Source organism: Camelus bactrianus, chromosome 34, assembly GCF_048773025.1.
Source record: "Camelus bactrianus isolate YW-2024 breed Bactrian camel chromosome 34, ASM4877302v1, whole genome shotgun sequence".
Lineage (NCBI taxonomy): Eukaryota > Metazoa > Chordata > Mammalia > Artiodactyla > Camelidae > Camelus > Camelus bactrianus.
In genome coordinates this window covers 1,604,026-1,621,450 of record NC_133572.1, presented here as the reverse complement: position 1 = coordinate 1,621,450, position 17,425 = coordinate 1,604,026, and the positions used below count along the sequence as shown (strand labels likewise).

The window sequence follows — 17,425 nt, the reverse complement described above, 5'->3', positions numbered from 1 at the left end:
TGGTGGCGTTAATGATGGTGGTGATGATCCTGAAGTATGGAATTCCTGAGCGTATTTCAGAGCCCCAGGGAGTGCTCAGGAGACTGGAAAATGACACCTGTCATTTTAACCTTTTCCTGGGAAAAAGGAAGTGAATATCAAAAACTTTAGACCAGCACTGTCCAGTAGAACTTTCTATGATGATAGAAATGTTCTGTACCTTCACCGTGAAATACAGTAGCTACTAGTCACATAGGCCTGTCGAACACTTGAAATGTGGCTCGTGTGACTGAATTGTTAATTTCATTAATTTAAATAGCCACTGTGACCGGTGGCTACTGTATTGGGCAGCACGTTACAGATTGATATATCTAACATTGAATTCTGGCAATATTTTTGAATAATTTATTTAAAAAGTTGTTTTAGAAGCCTTATTGGGGAAACGTCTTCACTGGAATACAGCATGGATTCTCTGGGTCATATCAGACAATAACTCTAGTTTCCTAGAATTGACATGGTTCCCAGATGGATAAATAAAGGAAATATAGTACTTGTAATCTGTCTAGACTTCAGATAGATCTTTTCATGCTGTCTTGTGGGAAATATGAAAAATTATGTCCTCGATTTCATGAGAACAGGGACATGTGTTCTCTACTGAGTAAATAATAGGTAGTTACAAATATTTGATGAATGAATGAGTTATGATACAATTAGTGAAGTCACAACTGGTTGTAAATGGCTATCCCCAGAGAATGAAGAGTTGCTTAGTGAAGATGATGGGTTTGAGGACCTGACGTTAGAAGCCTTATGCAGTTGGATATAGTATTGAAATGATCCAGGAATAGTGGCATAGAAGATAGTGGCAATGTGGATGAATTGCCAGCAAATCCTCACTGAGTGTGGAGCTTGTGCAAGTGGTCACTGCTGATAGTGAAGAGGTGGAGGTAGAAGAGTGTGTTGCTGAATAGCATGAGAAGCAGAGTAACAGGGATTTTATATGAGGGTCTAGGAGCAGTGGTCTGGAGGTGGCAGTGGGACAAAGAAGGGTACTATCCTCGGTCCCAGTATTGGGTGTGGCGTGTGAGAGACTTTGTAGCCTCCACTTGAAAGGGCTACCTGGGAAGAGGTGTCCCTGGAAAGCCGCTCTCAGTGAAGGCGGAGAGGTAGTGAGAACTTTCAGAGGAGTTTTTTGATGGTGGAATGAAGTTCCTTGAGAGTATATTCCCCCACCCAGTTGGGTTCATCATTTAAACTTTAAATTTAAAAGAAGTCTCTCTCATCTTAACAAAAAACTCTTCTCCAACTTCATACTTTTTCTGCCTCTTGCTGCAAGTTGCTTTCTGCCTTACAGCCAAACTTTTTTGAGAGAGTTGTCTACATTTGCTTTACATTTCCTTTTCTTCAGCTGCAGTTTTCTTCTCAGTCTATTTCCATCTTGTGTCTGTCTCTGTAATTTCACTGGAACTGTTTTACTGGGATTACTCGTGTCTTTCTTTAAATACACTGGCTGTTTTTCTATCCTTTTATTTAACCTCTTAGCAGCTGTACCAGTTGTCCATTTCTACTCAACAGGTTATACCCAAACTTAACTTAAAGCGACAGACATTTATTGTTTCATGGTTTCTTTGGGTCAGGCATCTGGCTTTGGTGTGTCTGATCCAGGGTCACTCATAAGGCTGCAATCAGATGTTGACTAGGACTGGTTATCGACTGGGGGAGGGTCTGCTTCCAGCTCACTTATGTAGCTGTTGGCAGGCCTGAGATCCTGGCTGGCTGTTTGATGGAGAAATCACTCACTTTGCATTTTGGGTCTCTGCATAGGATTATTTGCAATATGGCACCTTGCTTCTAGATTGAGAGCTCTGTGGAGCCGTGGAGGAGGAGGAGAGGTACTCGCCAGAGTCTTTTTCTAACCTAACCTTGGAAGTGGTATTCCATCACTTTTGCTGTATGCTGTTCATTAGAAGGGAGTCACTAGGTCCAGCTCATGCAAGGGAGGATCCCGCACGAGCATGAGTACTCAAGAGAATACATCATTCAGAGCCATTTTCAAGATTGCCCAAGGTAGCATGTTTGACACAGCTGACCTCTTCCTCCTTACTCCCTCCTGAGTGGAATTCTCACTTCTTTTGGGATCTTGAGATCATGTTTCTGTTTTCCTTCCTGGTTCTCTGGGCTCTCTTTCCAGTCAGCAAGGCCTACGCCTGACTGATTTGACTGGTGTAGATACAACAAACCCTTCAGATTTAGGCAGGGGTTCCTCTGTGTCCGCAGATTGAGCCGTCCACATATTGCATAATATTGTAGTACTTACTACTGAAAAAAATTCATGGATAAGTGCACCCGTGCGGTTCAAACCCATGTTGTTCAAGAGTCAGCTGTATTTGCAAAATTGAGAGTATACTGTACATCAAATGTATATCCACTTTCACTTACTTAAAAAATTATAAACGTTTTTTATATCACACATTGGTTGTAAGTGTTTTTTGTAGATGGCATGTTAAATCATAAAGATTTCACTTAAACATTTCCCAGTTGAATGAGTACTAATAAAGCTGGTATATCATAAGTCGTAACATAGCTGGTTTTCTCTACATTTTGGATCATTTAAGTAAATTGGTTTCCTCTTTTTGGAATTACTGGATCAAAAGGTATGAATGTTTTTAAGACCTGTAACATAGCCATTTCTGAACTTGCTTTTTCCCAAATGCTCTTATTTTTTTAAGGACGAAAACAAACACTTTGAATACAAATGCTTTTATTATTTTAAGGAAGAAAATAAAACATTAGGTACTTATAATTTTTCACTTAAACTTTTAAATTTATGAAATGTTTCAGACATGTAAAAGGATATAATTGTCTAATTAATAAATACCTGTGTACTTAAAACCTAGTTTAAGAAATAAAATTATTATAGAATGAAAAATCTTTTTGCTTAGCTTTCCTTGACTATAAATGTCTCTACCAACAATGATGTGGATGTTTAATCTTACCCAGTAATGCAGGTCTATATCCAGGATCTTTTGGGGCAGGATTTCTATGATTTTGGAAAGGTGATATAATGAGTATACTGTATGTTGTCTGACTTTCCAAGCAAGGTGGGGACACCTTCCGATTCCTTCACCAGACATGTTGGTATTTCAGTATCAGTTGAGGTGTGATTTTTGCCACCAAATTAATTACAAAATTGGGGGGTTTTCAGATGTTTCTGAAATTGAGGTGCATGGATGTAAACACGTGTTCAGTGTGTTTGTTCAGTTTAGTCAGTCTGGTGGCATTTGTTGCACTGATTGTAACGTAGTATGAGATGTGGTATAAAATGGAAGATAACATAACTGCCATCCACACAATGTAATATGTTAGTCTTTTAAGAAATCAGGTATCAGTGAGGACTGGAACCAGTGGGGAAGGCTGCACAACCTGGGATGTGACTCTTGAACTAAGTGGCACAGGCCGCTGATACCAGGAGAGAACAGCCCTAGTTAATAACCTTGTGTTTGCTCTAAGTATCTGCTTGACAAGACCCTTGTCGTGGTGAGAACTTTGATAGACCTTACAATTAACTTGATTAACTGATTGATAAGAATTATTACAAACCACAGTTAACTTGATTGTAGCTGAGTTACTCAACCTTCTCACCCCTTCATAAAAAAGAATTAAATGGCAGTTGTGACAGTATTAAGTGTCATGGCTGCTCCTAGCAGAGGTGCTCTGGCTGGCTGGCATGTCACCAAAACAGTGCTGCTTTAGCCTCAGCTCTATAATTTTTGGTCTCCAGGAGAATCAGATCAAGTCATACAGCTTGATGCCTGGTGTTAGCAAAACTGCTGTATGTCACATGCTGAGGGTGGAAGCAGACATCTGTGCCTTCTTTAATTTGTAGGGTTGTTTTTAACCTCCTAGTAATCACAGAGACTTGGTCAGTGTGGGGCCTCGCCCATTAATTGCTATATAATAGTGTTGAATGGTTGAGGGCCTTAGTTTGTAGTGAGACTGAGTAAAGGTGATACATGCTCACTGTTAAAACAAATGGAAAAGGAAAAAAGAAGTACATGCACAAAGGAAAAAGTGGCTCCATCTGACCTTTTTTAACAGCTTCTTACTGTCCAAATCATTTCTTTTTATGTGCGAATACACGTCTATATTTTTGTCTATTGATGGGACTGTATTATACAATTCTTCTGTAATTTGCTTTTTTCCCCGCTTCACAGTATGTCATAGATGTCTTTATAGAAATTGTCACATACAGAGATTTACTTGAGAAAAAAATTTTAACAGCAGTATTTTATTTTATAGTTTGGAGGTGTAATTTACTTAACCAAGCTCTTGGTGGTGGAAATTTAAGTTCTCTCTTTTTGCTGGTACAAAGTAATACAGTAATTGAACATCATTGCACATATATCCTTGAACCTGTGAAATATATCTTTTATAGAGAATAATTTGGGGGGTGGATGGGAGGTAATTGGGTTTATTTATTTATTTTAATGAAGATACTGGGGATTGAACCCAGAATCTCGTGCATGCTAAGCATGTACTCTGCCACTGAGCTATACCCACCCCCATTACAGAGAATAATTTTAAAAGTGAGACTTCTGGGTCATAAGGTATACATATTTTAAAATTTATTTGATAGTTTCGCCAAATTGTACTTGAATTGGATTTTAAAATTTTGGTCTATTGTTAATCTTTCATAGAGTGCTAAAGATAGCACATTTCTTGTCCCTAGTGACATTTTTAATCCTTTAACAAAATGAACAGAATCTTAAAATTTTTGAAATACAGTGTTTAAAAATATTTAACTCATTTGCCGAAAATGATGCTAATTAGTGACAGTATAATCCATCACAGCAGGTTGGGCTAGTGATTTTGAGATTTAGGTCAGAATTTCACATGTAAAGCTTTAAATAGCTAATGGGCGATGTGTATTTTCTAGTGCACTTTATAAATATCTCATAGCACATCTATGTCAGCCTTTGCAGTTGTAATTAATTTGAAGTAGGTTACTATGTTGCTATTAAAGGATTTTCTGCTTTCCTTTGACTTATGAATATTTGGTGCTCCTTTGGTTGTAGAGAGCTGTTATTACCCTTCAAATCTGTGAGGAAAGAGGGAGAGACTGCTGTTTGCAGTTATATGTTATGCTTGAAGCTCTGTGGGAAGAGTGAGAATGAAAGGCTGACGTCCAATCATTGTGGAGTGTATTGTATTTAAGCCCCTGGGGATGTTCCGGGATTCGGAGTGGGCATATGTGGGTGTCTGTGGGGTGGGACTGGGCTGTTCTCTCCCACTATGTGTGTAGATTTTTGGACTAGTGCCTTCCTTGTAGGGAAAAATGATCCTGGAATTTTCTAGTATTCTTCTCTTTGTGGTTTTCTGACCTAGATGACAAGCTTTGTGCTGTGACTGTGTAGTCATGGCCAGGTCTGAACTCAGCTTTGTTATTGCTGTTTTATTTCAAGAACTCAAGGAGATACGGTAATGAATATGAGAAGTAGGATTTAGGTTGTTAAGAAAAACCTTGGATCACAGGGACTTGATCGCCACAGTTACTCTTCCACCTTCCATGTTTTTCTGTTTTGTCTCAGCAGCATTTATTTCCCTGGTTCCTTTTGGAGGCATTGAAGTGGATTACTCTCACTATTACTGCTTCTTTATGGCCATCTATATATTCTGGTGAAGGGATAGAAAAAGCATTTTTCTGCTTAGCAGTTAAGACTGAAGTATTTCAGAAGGAACTGTACTAAAGAACTAAGGGAGGAAAACTCAAAATTCCACCCCCCTCCCACCAGCGCCCCCATGTATAGAAGAGTTTTAAAAATAGGAGAAATGTGGTTATTAAAAGCAATAGAATTTGTAAAAATTTTATAGTTACAGAAACAGGATACCATTTTTTTATTCTAACTTAACCTTTCGTTGACATTTGCTTGACTGATAGATCTCATAGGATATGTAGATTCATTTCCTTCCACTTTAACTCTGTCTCAGGTTGATGCTGGAAGATGGACGTTATATAAAGATACTCAGTGTCTAAAGTAGATTGGTTTTGATATCCTTGATGGCCTGACCTTCCCTCGTCTCTTCTTCCCTCCCCTTCCTTCCACAGATCTACTCATCTGTTTATAAACATACACTTATTGAGTGCATACTGTCTACCAGGTATAGTAGTGAGGGCTGTGTATGATACAGTAATGAACAAGGGGTGTGAGTGTATAAAAATCCTATTTGCATAGAGTATGGTGTAGTGAGAAATACAGACAAAACATGTAAAGAAAGTAATTGTAAATTGTAGTAAATCCTAGGATGGGAACCAGCAAAATTATGGGTTGTCTTTAGCTTCCGTTACTACCTGGTTCTGCAGTGAGTATTGTTTATATTACCATCATAATGTAAACTGTTTATTGACTTTCTGTTTTCAGAATTGATTTGTAGACAAAGAAGAGAAAGTTGTAGATCAGAAAATAAATGTCATACACCTGTAGGACATAAAAGTAATGCCAAAGGTGGATTAATGTGAGGTAGCCAGATATGCTGGAACTCAGATTCCTCATCATATACTGAGGTAGGTGGTGGGAATTTAAAAGTTTACATTTTACAGAGGGAAAAAAAACAGAAGTTAATGTAAATTAGTTTAAATTAATAAAGATAACCATTAGAAAAATCAGAGTAAACTGTAACTCAATAAAATTGGGAAGAAAAGAGATTTATGAACAAAATTTCTCACCTTGTATGGAGAGAGACTCAAAATGTATTTAAAGATTTAAATAAATCTGGATGTATATCTGGAGGAAACTTTAATTCAAAAAGATACATGCACCTCAGTGTTCATAGCAGCACTATTTACAGTAGCCAAGACATGGAAGCAACCTAAATGTCCCATTAACACACGACTGGATAAAGAAGACTGAATACTACCCAGCCGTGAAAGAGTAAGATAAGGCCATTTGCAGCAACATGGATGGACCTGGAGATCGTCATACTAAGTGAAGTAAGCCAGAAAGAGAAAGAAAAATACCGTAAGATATCACTTGTATGTGGAATCTAAAAAAAAAAAATAAAACAAAAACCCGTAAGTGAACTTACTTTCAAAACAAAGACAGACTCACAGACATAGAAAACGAACTTATGGTTACCAGAGGGGAAAGGGAGTAGGGAGGGATAAATTTGGAGCTTAGGATTTGTAGATACTACTATATATAAAGTAGATAAACAACAAGGTCCTACTGTATAGCGCAGGGAACTATATTCAGTACCTTGTAATGTATATATACATAAATGAGTCACTGTGCTGTACACCAGAAATTAACCCAACATTATAAATCAACTATACTTTAATAAAAAAAAATACTTAGGTAAATTGAGAAAGAAATACTTATTCTTATATAAATTTACATTTATTGACGCTTTCTGTGTACCAGGCCCCATTCTAAGGAGCTGAGGTACAGCTGTGAACAGACAAGGGAAAATCTACTGTTCTTATGGGGTCTTCATTCTAGTAAAGGGCACTGACAATAAACAGAACAGAGGAGTGAAACAAATTGCATATTATATGGTAGTAGATGTTATGAAGAAATAATTCAGAGTTAATGGAGATTAATTTTAGTGATTAGGAGTTAAATAATTTAGAGTTATGGAGGTAACCATTAGAATTAAAAGGAGAATGGTCAAAAGTAGTTATCTCCAAGGAGGAGGACTCAGTGGAGAAAGACTTTTACTTTTTATCATTTGAATTTTTATTTCTACATGCGTATGTTACTCATTTAATAGTAATATTAAGTGTCATAGGTTAAATATATTAATAACACATAGTATTGCGTGGACACTAAATATATTTGGTTCCAAATATGCTTATAATTTTTTAATATTACTATTTAAATGAAGAGTCATAACATCAAGTAAAATAACAGTTTATATTCACTAGGATGGCTGTAATAAAAAAGATGTACAGTAACAAGTGTTGGTGAGGATGTGGAAAAACTGGGCCCCTCATGGGTTGCTGCTAAGAATGTGTAATGTTGCCGATGCTTTGGAAAAACAGTTTGATGTACCCTTAAAAAGTTAAAAAGTTTTTATATTGCCCAAACAGTTCCACTCTATACCCAAGAAAATTGCAAACATTTATTTGTCCATATAAAAACTTGCACACAAATGTTTATGGTAGGATTATTCATACATCTTATTGGCTCCTCTTCCTCTGCCTGCCTTTAAAACACTGTATATCCCTTAGAGCTCTGCCTCAAACACGTTCCTGTCTCCTGTTTTACTTTCCACGGGCAACCCCACCCACAGCCATTGTTTCACAGCTGGTTTCAGCTATTACCTATTTTAAATAGGTACTTAGTTTCGTTTAGGTTTTCTCAATCAATATTCCCAACTCTGGCTTCTCCCTTGGGCTGCAGACTTATATGACCAACTACTTAGTGTGCATATCTGCCAAGACTTCCCATAGGCAGCTCAACGGCTCTAACTAAACATATTTTCCCTAAAATATGTCCCTCTCCTCCTGTGTGCCCTATGCTGACAGAATTCATTTTGATTCCTCCTTTTCATTCCTCTATTCAACTTCCATTGACCAGTCACTGTGCACCATCAATTCTTACCTTCCTAATATATTTCATTTCCATCTCTACAGCTGCAAACTCACCCTGTGTGAACAGTACCATCACAGCAGTCTCCTAAACAGCCTCCTTGCCTATTCAGTCTTGTCTCTTTTCAATCTGTTGATGATCCTTAATTTTCTCAACCCCAGTATGTTTCAGGGACATGACACATCATCATCATCAATAAAAGCAGTTCATTTTGATACATATTTTCAAATTGAGGGTGGGGGACATGAGGCTGGAGGGTCATTTTTCATTTGATAACAGCCCCAAATTCTAATACCCTCTGTTTTCTCCCTCCACATTCACTGAGAATCAAGATAATTTTTCTATATTACGCGCTTTTTCATTTTTGTTTCAGCATCTTTAATTGATATACAATTCATAAACCACAAAATCCACCATTTTAAGGTGCACAATTTGGTAATTTTTAGTATATTCACAGTGTTGTACAACCATACCATAAAATACCTAATTGCAGACTGTTTTCATCACTGCAAAAAGAAACCTAAAAGCCTATAAGCAGTCATTGCCCTTCTCCCACTCCCCAGGCTTGCATATATACGGTCAGCTCATTTGTGACAGAAGTGCAGAGGGGACACAGTGGAGAGAGGAAGGCAGTCACGCTTACAGCGGGAGACCCAGACGAACCCTGGCCCGAGATGGACATACTAAGTGCAGTCAGCAAGCAAGAGAAAGAAAAATACCAATAAAACGTACAAATAAGGAGTTGTCTTGGAGAGAGAGTCGGAGTACCAGGAGAGTATCAGACCCAGGCGAGAGTTCAGGATAGAAGTGTCCAGTAGTGTCAACGGCAGTAGAAGTAAAGAGAATCCACTGAATTTGGCTATAAGGAAACCATCCTGGCTTGATTCTAGAAGTGGTGGTGGGAGTTTTTTTAGTATCTAGAGCCTTGGCTTAGGCCGTCACACCATTTCTGTTGGGTATTTTTATACCCCCTTCCCCAAAATAGTTTTATTGTTTTGTCCTGATTATAAAAATAGTATGTGTTCATAGAAAAAGATTATGATATGGAGAAGAAGTGAGATCACCACCCAGAATCTTACTACCCAGAGTAGTACATCCTGTTGTAATGTTAAAAAAAGACAAACTTAGGTGGAATCTGTGTTCATAACTTTTTCTTTTTTCTCTTTGGTTTGACAGTAGATCACAAATACCTTTCTCTGTTGTTAAGTATAGAGCCACAGCATCATTTGTAATGAAATGGTGTGTTGGTTTTCTAGATCTGCTGTACCGAATTACCACAGACCTGATGACAAAGAACAACAGACATTTATTCTCACAGTTCTGAAGGCAAGAAGTCCAAAATCAGTGTAGGTAGCTGCTTGCCCTTTCTGAAGGCCAGAGCTAGAGAGAATCCTTCATTGCCTCTTCTTGGCTTCTGGTGTCTCCTGGCAATCCTTGGCATTCCTTAGCTTGTAACTGCATCACTCCGATCTCTGCCTCCGTTTTCTCGTGATCTTAATGTGTGTCTCAGCGACTGAATCGCTCTTTCCTCACAGAGACAACAGTCATTGGATTTCGGGCCTAACGTAATTCAGTATAAACTCAACTTGGTTATATCTGCAAATACTTGATTTCCAAACAAGGTTACCTTCTGGGGTTCCTAGTGGACATGAATTTTGGGGGGATACTGTTCAACCTCTTAGATGTTGTGCAGATAGTGTTTTATACTTGTGCCTTAACATACATAGCCAGTGCCCGATTGTTGGGCGCTTAGATTGTAATTTTTCACCATTATGAACGTAATAGGGGCAGGGATAACACATGCAGAACGTAGGTGGCTCAGCTGGGCACCTTTTGGTACCCCTTGCCCCATCTTAACTGTGAATGGACGCGTGCAGCAACCCAGGCCTGAGGTGAACATGCTTGCTAGGCCCAGACCCTTGAGGACGAAATATGTGGGTTGCCTTCAGATAAGCCACGAAGACCTGCAGATTGAGGATGGGCACGGCTTAGAGCAGTGCAGGAGGGGAACGATGAGTACCATTTGTGCCCTTGAGACCAGTGGTGGCTGTTGTTTGTTCTGGTAACCTTCCTCCTCTGGGTCCCCTCAAGAGCAGAGGCCTGTGCGAATCCTGGAGAAGCTGCTTCCTGTCCCCCTGTGGGGAGGTAACTGCGGTGCAAGGCGTGGCTGCGGCAGGCATGAAGATGTCCGTCCAGGTCTGCTGTTGTGGGAGCGTGACTGCCTCACTCTCTCCACTGTGTCGCCTTTGTACTTCTGTCACAAATGAGCCATCTGTATATGTATTGGTCTATAATTACTTTATAATTATAAAAATAATTCATATTTGTGTTAAAATCTCAGTCAGTGCAGGAAAGAAAAATGTGAAAACCCACCTTTCCCCATGAATTTTTGTATTCCTCTTTTTATAAATTTAGAAGTGTCTTTGTCTTGTATCTCTTTTCTTATCGCTACTTACAGACTTAACTTTATTCTTTTTAATAGCAGCACAGTATTCCCATAATTATATAGGCTATTACCAGAGTCTTGTTATTTCAAAGAATTCTGCAGCTGATTCTTACTCAGTTTTCCCACTTGTGTGAAAACACATGTAAGATGAATTCCTAGACATGTGATAACTGACATTTATTGAAGATCTACCAGGAACCAGATATTTTATACTTACTCACTGATTTGATCTTTTAAACCATCTGTTGAGGAAGATAAGCCCATTTCATGGATGAGGATACTGAGGCTTAAAGAGATTTATTTATTTGTTGAAAGCTATATGTGTAAGTGGTGGAGCTGAATCAGCCCAAGCTTTTCCTTCAAATTATAACACGACTGAGCCTCAGGATCACAGTAAGAATTACTTTACACGGGCCTGGTTAGGATGAAATGTGCTTAAGGTCTGTGTGTTGCATTTTTGTTCTGCACATTTTTACACACCTGTAGAGAAGATTTCAGGTCACATTTTTTGTTTTCATACTTGAGCAGAGTGTTACTAATACGCTCTAGTACAGGGGGCAACAGAGTTAGGGAGGATAATATAAAAACTACTGTGTCTATATGTTCTGAGCACTGTTCCTTTTTGATTTGTAAGTGTATTTTTAACTTTTGCCATTCCTCTTCATTTGGGGAGTTTTAAAAAAATGACTTAATTGTTTTAACAATAAACCTAGTCCTTTTAAATATTGTCTTGTATATCTTTAAAAAAAATCTTTGCTTATATGTCACCAAAACTGAATTAATTTTAGTTTTCTTGACTTTTTTGAGAAACATTGTGCCTTCTCTTGATAGGGAAACCCAGCATTTTAAGGCTTTCAGTCTGTTTTTGAGTTAAGAATGCTCCTTTGGTTAAATTGAAGAGCTCTAAAAATTGTACATTTTTATGGAAGTATGGAAACATGAACAATTGATGTTGGAACTGTGTTGTTAGTAAACACCAAATTTAAGATAAACTAGGTTTCTGGTAATGTTCTTATCAGAATTAGACTCTAGGAAGTTTTTTAAAACCTAAATCTGGACAAACTTGCAGAAATTTAAATGTGCTGGTATTTTAAAGCATTAAAAAAATCAAAATGCAAGATAAAACAACTCATTTTAAATATTTGGTAGGTCTCTGGTTATGATACTAACTTGACAGATTAATTTAATAGAGATTTTTCAGTTTTGAGAGCATATATGTACCTATAGGCATAATATTTTCTGCATAGGATTGCTCTGTATGTGTATGAGTTAAATTTTTTTTTCTTAGAAGATGAGGGGCATTAGTCTGTTCCTGTTGAGCTTATGCTGTTATGTTGGAATTAAGATTTAGCCACAGAATTTCCTAGTTTTATTCATGCAGGAAGAACAGTTTGTTTTTTAAAAGTTGATATCTTCACCATTCATTCGGTAGGTTACTTTATGATTTTCAGGGTAAAATATTAGAGGATAAAAATACAGAGAAGGAGGTTGTCAATTTATGGAATTTCGTTGCAATTTAAAAATAGAGTTTATTAACATAAGGGAAATGATAAAAAGGATTTCATTATGTTTGTCTTAATTGCATTTAGTTGCATTTTCATAAACTAATTTCAAGATTACCATCACTTTCTGAATGTATAAGAACCATCTTAATGAGTTTTACTTAGATTTAGGTTAAGTTGTGGAGTCAGCAAACATTGCATAATGGATTTGTATCAGGCACTACACTAGGTTTTGGAGATAAGACATTGCTTTGCCTTTAAGGAAATAGTTACTTAACTAATATGTAGTAAGTGTATTTTTAAAAGCCCCTGTTTCCATAAGAGGGGCACCTAAATTGGACTGAGGGAATTAAGGGATTGTGACTATTTAACTGAGTTTGGAAGAATGCGTAGTGAGCCAGTTGATGGGGAAGAGGAAGGTCATGGAAGCAAGAGAGAGCATGGGATTTCAGAAAATTGCAGGCACTTGATCATGGTTGTCACAGGGAGAAGGAGAGTGACTAAGAAGAAACCTGTCTTTAGAGAGGTAGGCAGGGCCCAAATCATGAAGTCTTACATGCACTGCCAAGGAATTTAGATTCTTATTCTGGGACGCCATCAAAGGAAGTATGTAGGTGTGTGTGATTATGTCATGTTTAAATTTTAGAGCAGTGGTTGTTAAACTTTTTTTATTTCAGTATCCCTTTACACTCATACAAATTACTGAAGACTCCAAATAGCTTTTGTTTATGTAGGCTCTGTCTGTTACTATTTACCATATTAGAAAGTAGAAGAGATTTTTAAAACATGTGAGTACAAGTACACATTCCATTAGCTGTCAGTGGGATAATCCCTCATGTCATGTAGCCTCAGGAAAACACTACTGTACGTTGTGAGAATGTTCAGTGAAAAAGCCAATGTCATAGTATTGTGAAAATAGTTTTGCTCTCATGGGCCTCCTGAGGGGTTCTCTTTAGACCCCTCTGTGTCATCTTTGGGGCTTGGGGGTAACAGGGAGCTTGACTCACTTGGAGAATCATATTAGAAGATTATTCTGGCGGTGGTGTTGAGAATTGTTTAGAACTTTCAAAAAGAAACACATTTTAAATTGTGATCCAGTATGCACGTGTGTGCATATGCACACCTGAAACAGAAGTGTCAGGAAACAATACTGTGTTAGTTATCTCTTGTATAAAAAGTTATCTCAAACCTTACTGGATTGAAAAAGCAGACACTGTCTCACAATTCTTAGAAGAGTGTAGCTGAGTGGTTCTGGCTCAGGGTATTTCACGAGGTTGCAGTCAAGGTGTCATCTGAGTGTGCGGACATCGGAAGGCTTGACCGGGGTTGGAGGATCCTTTCCGAGCCATCTCCCGTGGCTCTTGGCAGGAGGCCTCAGTTCCTCATTGTGTGGCACTCTCTGTAGGGTAGCATGATTACCTTTACAACATGGTAGCCAGCTCCCCGCAAAGCGAGTGATCCGAGATAATGACCAAGAAAGAAGCCCCAGTGTCTTTTATGAGTTAGTCTTGGAGATGATACATCATTAGAAGCAAATCATTTAAGTCTAATGCACATTCAGAGGAAGAGGAATTTTGCTTCCCCCCTTGAAGGGAGGGAGTATCAAAGATTTACAAAGGTACCTTGAAACTACAACAGATGCTTGTCAGGAGAGTGAGTCTTCCAGGATTTCTTATTCCCTGCATGCTCTAAATGCAAGGCCCTGACTGCTGTTAACCTGGGCCATTTCTGAGGTTTGTGTTTGCAGCAAGCCACCTTGAGGGATGAGGTAATGTCTCGCATTGGGAGAGGTCAGACTTACTTATTGCTTTCTGCAGAAGTGGCGAATTCCCTAAACTCAGTGTTCCTCAGCAAACCCACTGCGTGTGTAGCATCTGTCTGGGCCCCGTTGTGTCACCTGGTAGGACTTGAGGGTAACAAGCTGCTCATACTGCTGGCTGTGCTGTGAGTAATAAGTTCTTTGTCTCTGACCCAGGACAGTCATGTGTTCTGTCTGATGAGCAGAGGGAGAAGGTTTGAAATAACCACAACGGATTCTAGGTAGGGGCTAACTAAGGGACATGGGGGACTCGGGCCACATTATGGGCTCAAGCTGAGCAGCTGCACGATGTTTTCCAGCAGCAGTCGGGCTCCAGGTACATAATCAGTGAAGGTGTTTCCTTTGGATTAATCAGGGGCAGGAGAGTTTGGAATGTGAAATTATTTTTTTGAACTTTTGTGGTGTAGTTTATGTACAATAAACTGAACATTTAAAAATGACTATAGTTTGGTAAGTTCTGACCTGTATGTGCCTGGGAAGCCTCACCTCAGTCAGGACAGTGAACGTTTTCGTCGCCCCAAGTTTCCTCTCAGCCCCTCATTACCTGTGCATCCCTCAGCCCCAACCCCGGGCGCGTACTGATTGACTTTCTGTCATAATAGATTCTTTTAGAATTTTACATAAATGGAGTCATACAGCTTAACCTTCTTTATTTTGTCAAAATTCTTTTTTGTCAGCTATTCAAAGTGCAGGAATTATTGTGTTTGTGGGTCTGGGAAATTTTTTAAGGAAATTAATTTTCTTTAAACACTATCTTCCCTGAAGTTGCCATTAGAAGAAGCTAGCGTGAGGGCTTCAGATAGAGCTGGTGAGTTTTCTTCTTTTGTTGTAGGAATGAATGTAGTTCTGAAAGTAACAAAGGCTCCACGTGCAAGTGACATGTGGGGCCTGAAAGCGGCTCAGACAGTGTGCGCACCTGCTAATGCTGAAAACTGGATGTGGAGTTTTGTTTCTGGATCTTAGCCTATTTAGTGTGATTTTGTTACTTGACTAAATGAAGATGCAGTTTTGCACAAAAGCACAGTTGGGAATTCTTTTCTTGAATGTGGCAGTTTAAAGAGGGCCTGATTCCCGAAACTCTGAATTATTACTCTTTATTTTGTTAGTTTTACTTACTTGGTTCTTTTGCACACCATCTTTTAAAAAAGACGTTCTCCTCAATAGAGAGATAAATGTGATTGTTTAAGCTTTACACCCAGGAAAACCTAAGATGTGCCTTAAACTTTAAGTTTAGGGTGCTGGATTAACAGGACACCCTGCCTTAAAATTGTGGAAGCCTTTAATACCCTGTGGACAACTGAGATGTCAATGTCAGCAGAGTAAAGAGTAGTTAAGAGCCTCCAGGGCACCTAATTCAGAGCTTGCCCCTACCACTCAATAGCTGTTTTACTTTGGGTAAGTCGCTTAGCACCTATAGGTCTTACTTTCTTCATCTATGTTGTAGGGTGCTTATAAATATTAAATTAAATCTTATAAAATTCTTAGCGCAGTGCCTGACACTGTATGTTAGCTTTGTTATCATTCAAGGGATTCTGGGTAATGAATAGCTCTCTCATTTAAAGAAATACTCAGATTACTTAAAATAAGAAACTTTGCAACCCTCTGATCTTGAAATAGAATTCACTTGAACAAGTAGTATGTAGATTATTACTTGTCATCTACCTTACAGTCCAGATTAATCGTGGGAAGAAGGAGTTTTTACTTCTGAGCTCAGTTAGTTGTGGGAGGGAATTTCCTAATATTACTCACAGAGTATTGCAATTTCCGAACTTGCTGTACTGTTGCTATTTCTGAGACAGAAGGTTCAGGCTCTGTATATTTCTTGGCCTGCCTGTTGTTACCTGAGGGCGATCTTTACAGGATCACTAAAGTGGAGGTGAGACTGCCGGTATCTTCCTATTTATGAAGATCTTTAACCTGTTCGAGTTTGACTAGAATATAAAGACCCTTTAAAATCTTGGTTTTGACCATGTGATTTACTTGGATTGCATTTTCAATGAAGAAACACTTGTAAGAATAAACTCTATGTAACAGTGGCTTTTTGGAAAATATTATTTAATATGGTGAAAACTGTATTTGACCTAAGGCAATTCTTTGGTAGACTGATACTAGGAAACCACAGAGATCTAGTTTAGATCTGTATTGATTTATGTTTGAGAGAAGTGTAGAAAGTAGATAGGTGTTTTTAAATTTTGTCTTAATTATTCTTCTTGTAGAATATGAACATATTTTCTTCTTAAAAATTTCAAGTTTTTGTGTATTATGAGTACAAATCTTTATAAATGAAGCTGAAGCCTCCACAAGCATTTTCCCCCAGCCTTAGAAGGCAAATCCCCTTCCCCTCTAACCACTGCTGTTTCAAATCTGGCATTTCCCAGGTAGGAATTCTTTATGTATTTTGCATACAGATCTTTATACATGTGTTAGATACATTTTTCACCTAGGTTTTTGTTTTTCTTTTAATTTTTGGTGTATTTTGTCATTTTGACATAATGCATTAGTTGATTTTTGCTTTATGGTTTTTGCTCTTTTTTGTGTGTGTGGTCGGAGGTAATTAGGTTTATTTATTTATTCTTAGAGGAGGTAGTGGGGATTGAACTCAGGACCGTCAGCATGTTAAACATGTGCTCTACCTCTTGAACTATACCCTCCCCTCAACCTATACCCTCCCCCCTGTTTTTTATTTAAGAAGTCCTACCTTAATTCAAGTTCACAAGGGTATTCGCCTAAGTGAATTTTATAGTACATTTAATAGTTTTAAAATTTATATCTTTAATGTACATGGAATTTATTTCTGTGTACTGTGTGAAGTAGGGCTGTAACTTATTTTTTTCCAAGAGCAGCAGTTCAAACTCATTTATTGAATGATTTGTCTTTTCCTCTCTGTTATACAGTGTTACTTTTAGCATATACTAAACTCACTCATATATAATTTAGAGTCTGTCCCTGAACCAGAACTATACAGTTTTAATTGCTATAGCTTTAAATGGCTCTGAGTCATTATGAGAAATCTTAGGGGTCAGATGTGGTTTTGGAGTCTAGATTTTTCCCGATAATGCCCAGTGGGCATTAGGCAGTTTCCTGTAATCATACA

At 38.2% G+C, this 17,425-nt stretch overlaps 1 protein-coding gene across 18 annotated transcripts in view; it reads left to right on the top strand.

Annotated features, from left to right (window-relative positions):
• The window catches only part of ERC1 (ELKS/RAB6-interacting/CAST family member 1), a 295,017-nt gene that overhangs the window by 10,399 nt on the left and 267,193 nt on the right, over positions 1 to 17,425 (top strand). The gene's annotated exons all lie outside the window — the stretch shown is intronic.